The sequence below is a fragment of the Eumetopias jubatus genome, unplaced genomic scaffold, assembly GCF_037043125.1.
Source record: "Eumetopias jubatus isolate StellerSeaLion01/CBP00866 unplaced genomic scaffold, mEumJub1_p1.0 scaffold_13, whole genome shotgun sequence".
Classification (NCBI taxonomy): domain Eukaryota; kingdom Metazoa; phylum Chordata; class Mammalia; order Carnivora; family Otariidae; genus Eumetopias; species Eumetopias jubatus.
The window spans coordinates 56,563,181-56,570,425 of NW_028274819.1; positions in this window are offsets into that span (position 1 = coordinate 56,563,181).

Consider the following 7,245-nt stretch of genomic DNA (forward strand, 5'->3'; position numbering starts at 1 on the left):
ACAGGGGCGCCTGGGTGGCTCAGATGTTAGGCATCTGCCTTCGGCTCAGGTCATGATCCCAGGGTCCTGGGATCGAGCCCCGCATCGGGGTCCCTGCTTGGTGGGAGCCTTCTTCTCCCTCTGCTTCTCTCTCTCTCTGTCTCTCTCTGTCTCTCATGAATAAATAAATAAAATCTTAAAAAAAAAAAAAAAGAAAGCTGTGAACATAAGAAAGCTAATTTAGCTATATCCAAGCCAGAGAAAAGAGACTTCAAGATAAGATTATTATCTGAGGTTAAAGAGGGATAGTTCATAACAATAAAGGCTCAACTGATCAAGAAGACATAATCATAAATGGGTATGCACTTGATAAAAGAACTTCGAGATACACAAAATAAAAATTCACAGAACTAAAAAGAAAAATAGATAAACCTACAATTGTGTTGGTGGTTCTTTTTTTTTACAATTTTATTTATTTATTTGAGGAGAGAGCAAGAGCAGGGGGAGGGGGAAAGGCAGTGGGTGAGGGAGAAGCGGACTGAGCAGGGAGCCTGATGGGGGGGGGCTTTATCCCAGGACCTGGGGATCATGACCTGAGCCAAAGGCAGATGCTTAACCGACTGAGCCACCCAGGCATTTCTGTGTTGGTGATTCTTAACATTCCTCTCCCAATAAGTAAGAACATCTAGAGCAGCATAAATAAAAATTGAAAAGATTTGAACAGTACTGTCAACTACCTTCGCCTAATTGACATTTGTGGAAGTATACAGCCAACAATTGCAGAATACACATTTTTTTTTCCAAATATACATAGAATATTCACCAAGGTAAACTTTATGCTGGGCCACGAAAAGACCCCCCAAAACAAAACAAAACAAAACTCAATAAATTTCAAATTGATATCTTACAGACTACATTCTCCGAACATAACAGAATTAAATTAGAAATTAATAAAATTAAGATATCTAGGGCTTTACACATTTAAAAATTAAATAACAGACTTCTAAATAGCACATGGTCAAAGAAGAAATCACCAGGAAACTTAGAATTATTTTGAGCTGAATGGAAAAGAAAATGCAACATAGAAACGCTCATGGGATGCAGTTAAAGCAGTGCTTTGTGGGGAATGTATATTTTATATGCTTACAGTATAAAGGAAGAAAGGATTAGAATCAATCACCTAAATTTCTACTTTAGGAATCAAGAAAACAAAGAACAGATTAAACCCAAAGCAAGTGGAAGAAAGGAAATAATATAAGAATATAAATCAATGAGATTAGGGGCGCCTGGGTGGCTCAGTTGGTTAAGTGTCCAGCTCTTGGTTTTGGCTCAGGTCATGATCTCAGAGTTGCAGGATTGAGCCCCAGGTTGGGCCCTCTGGGCATGGAGCCTGCTTAAGATTCTCTCCCTCTCCATCGGCCCCCACCACCCCTCCTACCGCCGTGTGCTTGTGCTCTCTCTCTCTCAAAAAAATTTTTTTAAATAAATAAAAAAAAGAAAATATGAATTCTAATCAAATCTGGTTTTAATATCAAAAACCTTATCACAAAACAACTCTGGGGCTAAAGGATTTCAGTGGTGAATTATAAAAAATATTTAAAGAAGGGGCGCCTGGGTGGCTCAGTCATTAAGCGTCTGCCTTCAGCTCAGGTCATGATCCTGGAGTCCTGGGATCGAGCCCCGCATCCGGCTCCCTGCTCCCCGGGGAAGCCTGTATCTCCCTCTCCCACTCCCCCTGCTTGTGTTCCCTCTCTCGCTGTGTCTCTCTCTGTCAAATAAATAAATAAAATCTTTAAAAAAAAATTTAAGGAAGAAGTAATACTAATCTTAAAGGAAGGAATACTTCCCAACTTGTTTTAACCACCTGAATAATCCTGATACCAAAACCTGAATGACATTACAAGAAAAAGAAAAAGAAAACCTGTAAGTAAATATTCCACATGAACCTCACTATACATGAGTACAATGTAGCTTAATTATCAGAGCATAGTGCATAGTAGGTCCTCAAAAAAAAAATCCTAAAGTATTAGCAAATTGAATCCTGCTGCAGATGAAAGACAATATATCACACCAGGTGGGATTTATCTCAGGACATAAGGTTGGCTTAACATTTTAAAATCAATGTAATTTACTGCATTAATAGATTAAGGGAGAAAAGCCATAGGAACATCTCAATAGATGCAGAAAAAAGCATTTGGCAAAGTTCAACAACCATTCATGATAAAAACCCTCACCCAGTAAATTAGCTACAGAAGGGAACTTCCTCAACTTAATAAAGAGATACTGTGAAAGGCCTACAACTAACATGATACTTACCCTTGAAACACTAAATACTTGCCCCTTAAGATCGGGAATAAGGCAAAGAAAGCTCTTGCCACTTCCATTGAATGTAATAGCAGGGATCCTAGCCATTGCAATAAGGAATACAAAGAAATAAAAGGGACAAAGATTGGGAAGAAAGTTCGGCTGTCTATATTTACAAATGACATGATGATTGTTAATACAGAAAATGCTAAGAAATGTACAACCACTAGAATTAATACATGAAGTCAATATATAAAATCAATTGTGTTTCTGTATACTAGCAGGAAAGAACTGAAAATGAGATTAAAATCTATTACTAGAGCATCAAAAAACATAAAATACTTAGGGATAAATTTAACAAAAGACATGCCAGAGCTTATCCCTTACACTAAAAATTATAAAACATTGCTGAGAGAAATCAAAGGAGATCTAAACAAATGAGCAATATACCAAGTTCATAGTTTTGGAAGACTCAATATTAGTCTCTCTCCCAAAATCAGTCAGTGCAACCCCAATAAGCTTTTTAATTTTTTTTAGTAGATATTTATATGGAAATAGTGAAATCAATCTGGGGGGGAGGAGAAAAAGACAAAGTTGGAGGACACATACTACATGATTTCAAAACTTAATATCAAGCTGCAATCATGAATCCAGAGTGGTACTGGTATAAAGATAGATTAACGGGAGGGAAATAAGCTCACAGGTCAATTGTCAACATTGCCTTCTGGATTGTGAACTCTATACCTGTATCTGCATCTGGTTCCTGGCTGCAACCCTGGAATCTAAAACAGGCCTGAATTAATGAATGAGTATAATGTAACTTAATTATCAGAGCATGGTACAGAGTAGGTGCTCGATAAATATTGATTAAATAAGTGCATCTTAAGGAATGCAGTGGGCATAACAATCCAGTCTTCTCCTAAGGTCAGACTACATGTCCCCACCAGATGTAATCTCTGATGGTGGAGCAACCACCCTACTTTAACCTCCCTCACCCCACATCTCCTAGTTCCCTTCTTCAGAGTCCTCTCTTCCCTTCACCTTCACCATCCAGAAATCAGCATCACTGGCTTTCTGATCCACGTTCCACCCTCTACCACTGCAGACCCTCAAAAATTCGGAAAGCAGGTCATGTTAGGGCTCTAGTGGTGACACACAGGAGCCCACAAGCCATGGGGTTCCCTGGTCTCCCACAGAACAAAGACAGAGGAGGAGTGAGAGTCGGGGCTAGAACTGTCCCCTCGGAAAGGGTGACCCAGTGCCCAGGTTTGCCCAAGACAGAGGAGTCTCCTGAGACAGCACTTCCCGTTTGAAAACTGGGAGGGTGGTAGGCAAGCCTGGATGTTTGGTCACCACACCTCCTGGGAATTCTCTCCTCACAACTACCTTCACCCTGGAAAGGAAAGTGCAAATGGACTATATCCTGGCCATGGTGGGGGGCCCCAGCTCCAGGGTGAGCAGCTTTGTCAAGTTTGGTTAAATGTCAAGAGCCAAGATGCCTCCTATCCTCAGCCCCAGAACAGGGCCCGGAGCTCAGCGAGTACCAGGTAAGTTGTTGATTGAAGGAACATGCTGAAGGAGCAAAGGGGTCCTGCCTTGGGGAATACCCCTACCCCCAGTGGGCTGTTTCCTGCAGCCACAACCCCGCACACCCTGCCCTTCATCCAACCCCATCATATCCCGGCCCACCCCACATGGGCCAACAAGCACCAGCCTGTTTCTGCACTACCATGTACATACGTTTAAATTATTTTAGTAAAAGTAATACACTTTTTTGAAAGAATTTATTTATTTATTTGAGAGAGAGACAGATAGCCAAAGAGATGTGGGAGAGAGCATGAGCAGGGAGGAGAGGGAGACTCGGGCTCCCTGCGGAGCAAGGAGCCCGACCTGGGACTCAATCCCAGGACGCAGGACTTGATTCCAGGACCCCAGGATCATGACCAGAGCAAATGGCAGATGCTTAACTGACTGACCCACCCCAGTACCCAAAAGCACTACACCTTTTTTTTTTTAAGATTTTATTTATTTATTTGACAGAGAGAGAAAAACAGTGAGAGCAGGAACACAAGCAGGGGGAGCGGGAGAGGGAGTAGCAGGCTTCCCGCGGAGCAGGGAGCCCGATGCGGGGCTCGATCCCAGGACCCTGGGATCATGACCTGAGCTGAAGGCAGACGCCCAACGACTGAGCCACCCAGGCGCCCCAGTACTACACTTTTTAAGTGCTACTTAGGAAAAACTCAGTTTTGCTCCACCCTACCTCACCCTGCCCTATGTCCCTTCTCTAAGGAAACCAGCAACCTTTTCTGCCTTTATATGTGCTGACTTTCACCACAAATCTGATTCGTATGCAGATGCCTTCATGTCTTGATTTATCAACTGAATTAATAACTAGTGACTCCCTTCAGGAAAAAAAAATGAAGAAATTTGCCCCCTTACACCCCTGTTCATCTTCTAATCCCTTCTACGTTGTATTGGTAAGAGTGTTAGTTGATCCTGCTACTGATCATTTCCCCAAGCTCAATGATCATTTACAATCTTTATTTCTGGTTAGCTATCTCTCATACTTTGTACTATGTAAAATGAAGACATTAGCATCCCTACACCGTTTTGCCTCTCCTCCACCCCATTCTGACTCTGACAGTTAGACCATTACTTTTATATTGCCAAGAGTTATAGTTACATATGTCCTGTAACCATAATTAAGTCTTTCATGCTTTATCTAGAGAGTAAGTCTGATCATTTAAACCCAATAAACAGCATCTACAACATTACGATTAGAAATAAATTCTAACGAAAGATTATTGTGGATTCTTAAAAAAAACTAAGGAGGAGTTCTGGGAAATGAAAAATATGATTGCCAAAGTAAAAAATGTAATTTAAAAGTCTAGAAGCTAGTGCCAGAAAGTAAGAAAGTGCTTAAATAAATCAGGATGGGGCAGGTCAGCAGGACACAGGAGCTAACCTGAAAGAGCTTTCAATGGCCAAAGCTGGAAAAATCTGAGCAACAAAATAAATAGTGTAGTATTAAAGGATAACCCAAAGTATAAAACATATATACAGGAGTCCAGGCTGACCTACATGATTGAATAAATAAATAGTTGTGGGGAAAGGATAATTCTTTCTTACAGAATTATTCCAAGTAACATATGTAGCTACTCTCCTCTCCAGATGGAGCTTAATTGTCTCTTCTCCCTTGAAAGTGGCTGTACAGAGTGACTCACTTCCAAAGAATAGAGTTTGCAAAGGGGAAAAATAGTAACTTTACAGCAGACCAATCTGACACACAAACACTGCTTTAATCAAGTGATCAAGGGAACTGTCACCAGCTGATATCACGTGATGGAGGAGGCACTTCACCTTTGCGTTATTCTCCCCCAAGGCAACCCACCCCGGTCTAGTCATGGGAAAAAGTCCAAAGTGAGGGATGTTCTACAAAATACCTAATACTCTTCAAAACTGTCAAAGTGATTTTAAAAAAGAAAAAAGACAAAAAAAAAACATGGAAAGACTGAGAAACTGTCACAGGGGAGACTCAGGAGACATGACTAAACACAAAGCGCTATCCTGGATTGGGTCCTGAAAGAGAAAAAAAGATACTAGTGGAAAAACTGTTGAAATCTGAATTAAAAGTCTGGACTTTCAGTAATAGTAATGTATGAATGTTCATTTCTTAGTTTTGATGTACCATGGGAATGGAAGATGCTAACATTAGAGGAAATTGGGTGAAGGGTGTATGGAAACTCCCTGTGTTATCCTGGTGACGTCTCTATAAATCTAAAATTATTCCAAAATAAAAGATTTACTTAAAAAACATCTAGAAGCAGGGGCGCTTGGGTGGCTCAGTCAGATGACTTTTTTTTTTTAAGATTTTATTTAATTATTTTACAGGGAGAGACACAGCGAGAGAGGGAACACAAGCAGGGGAGTGGGAGAGGGAGAAGCAGGCTCCCCACTAAGCAGGGAGCCTGATGTGGGGCTCGATCCCAGGACCCTGGGATCATGACCTGAGCCGAAGGCAGACGCTTAACAACTGAGCCACTGACTCTTGATCTCAGCTCAGGCCTTGATCTCAGGGTTGTATTTATTTAAAAAATAAGTAAATAAAATAAATTTAGAATCAAAAGTCATGGAATTCTCCAGTATTATAGAGAAAAAAAAATTTTTTTTCAGAGGGGGTGGAAATCAAATCACAAAGGATCAATCTAAGAGGCCTAATATTTGTGTAATGAAATTTCCAGCGAGAAAAGGAAAAATAGAGGCAAGAAAATAGTTAGAAATAATAGAAGAAAATTTCCCCAGAGAAAGAACAAGTCTTTAGATTAAAAGTTCACACTGAATGCAGAGCAGAATAAAAAAACAAACAAAAAACATGCATGCCTGGGGTCTCCTGAGGTCTCAGAAAGCCTAATGGTTCCTGGAAAATGGAAACAAATAAACAGATGATCTATAAAGGTATAAAGATCAAACTAGCATCAGGCTTCTTTGGAGCTAGAAGCTAGGAAACAATGGCCTGCAAAATCAGGGCAAATGTTTTTGAACCAGCCAAACTAAAAAAACAAGGGTAGGGTGCAAATAGACTTGTGAGAATGAAGAAGGCTTACCTCCCATGCAATCTTGCTGAAAAAAGTTACTTGAGCTTGTGCTCCAGGAAAACAAAAAAAGGAAGACATAATGTAGTGCTTTCATTCTTGAAGTATAGTTCCAGGAGCAGCATCTGGTACGGTGTTAGAAATGCAAATTCTCAGGCCCCACCCCCTGACCTACTGAATCAGAAACTCTGGACGTGGGCTCAGGGATCTGTGTTTTAACAAGTTTGAGAACCACTGGAATTGTGGATGGTGCTCTTGAATCTTCCTCAACTGTCTGATGCACCCACTGCCTGGCTGCTGTGAGTTGCTGCATAAAATGCAGCTGCCCTCTCCCCCCTCCCCCTCCCCCCCCCACCCCACCCCACCCCAG